Genomic DNA, 1,234 nt, shown 5'->3' with positions numbered 1-1,234 from the left:
AATTGTGACCGTGTAAATATTTTATCCAGGAAATTTGACTAAACTTGGTGGTACTGAAAAATTTAGTCTTTATGCACTTTGTCATCGGCTTCCCCGAAGGGGGTACCCGGGCTGAAGTGGGGAATACGGGGACTTTATGGGGACTTTGCGACAAATTTTTGACCTTGTGGTGGGGGAATGTGGGGACTTCGCTTTCTGTTCAACTGAGAGGAGATTGGGTGAACGAGCGATTGTTCACACCGATCGATGGCAAGATTGGCGGAGGAGAAGAAGAAGGTAGGTTTTAAATCCACTGTTTTTTTTGTCTATTAAAGAGACCATCCGTCAAAAGTTTGTACGTATTTGTAGGCATAAGGAGCTTTAAAATTCCCCTGTGTATATATTATTGTTTATAGAGGTCACCGTTAAAAGTCAACAGGTCGTCTTTTGTTAGTGATACAATAGGAGCGGTTATCGCTTTAATACCGCTTTAATCAACTTGGATCGTCTTTCTCAATTGTTCTGTTTTTCAAAGGACAACAGTTTTGGAGCTGTATCTACCAAAAGGCCCTTTGAGTTGTGTTAAGGGTGTATGTTGTTGTTCTGTGATATAGAGTTTGAATGCTGGGTGCTTGAGGACTTTGCAACAAAAAAATACCCCACGGGTGTGGAAATACAAGAAATTTGAAACGCACAATTAGCAAAGTCCCCACATCAGCCCGGGTTCCCCCCCCCCCCACCCTCGGGAAAGCCGATGACAAGTGCATTATTATAACTGTTGACAACCACGAAATGGTGAAATGGCTCAAATCGCATCGGATCTGGAAAATTACCACACAGGAAGGAAGCTATCCACGATGGCAACAAGGTCAGGCTGTTTAATTGAGACTTTTTCATATAATTATCTTCTTAAGCTCTTTATCGGGATTCCCATACAAATCCTTATTTTTGCCGGCCACGCTCACACTGAGCTTGGGGCGCCTGTGATGACACAACTTGCTTTTCGCAGATAAAAAATTGAAATCCTGAGAAAGTATCGTAAACACAGAACTAGACAATGTTTGTGACTGGCTGTTAGCAAACAAATCTCAATATTGATAAATCTAATTTCGTAATATTTCATCCTTACCAACGAAAGACTAAAATCGATATTCACCTCAAGTATTTGACAATGAGAACAAATGATGAGAAACTTGAACGTAACTCTTTTGTCAAGTATCTTGGTGTAATGATTGAGATAATCTTTCCTGGAATT

This window comes from Montipora capricornis, unplaced genomic scaffold, assembly GCF_036669925.1.
Source record: "Montipora capricornis isolate CH-2021 unplaced genomic scaffold, ASM3666992v2 scaffold_305, whole genome shotgun sequence".
Classification (NCBI taxonomy): domain Eukaryota; kingdom Metazoa; phylum Cnidaria; class Anthozoa; order Scleractinia; family Acroporidae; genus Montipora; species Montipora capricornis.
The sequence above is the reverse complement of the archived record's forward strand: the minus strand, read 5'-3'. Positions refer to the sequence as shown.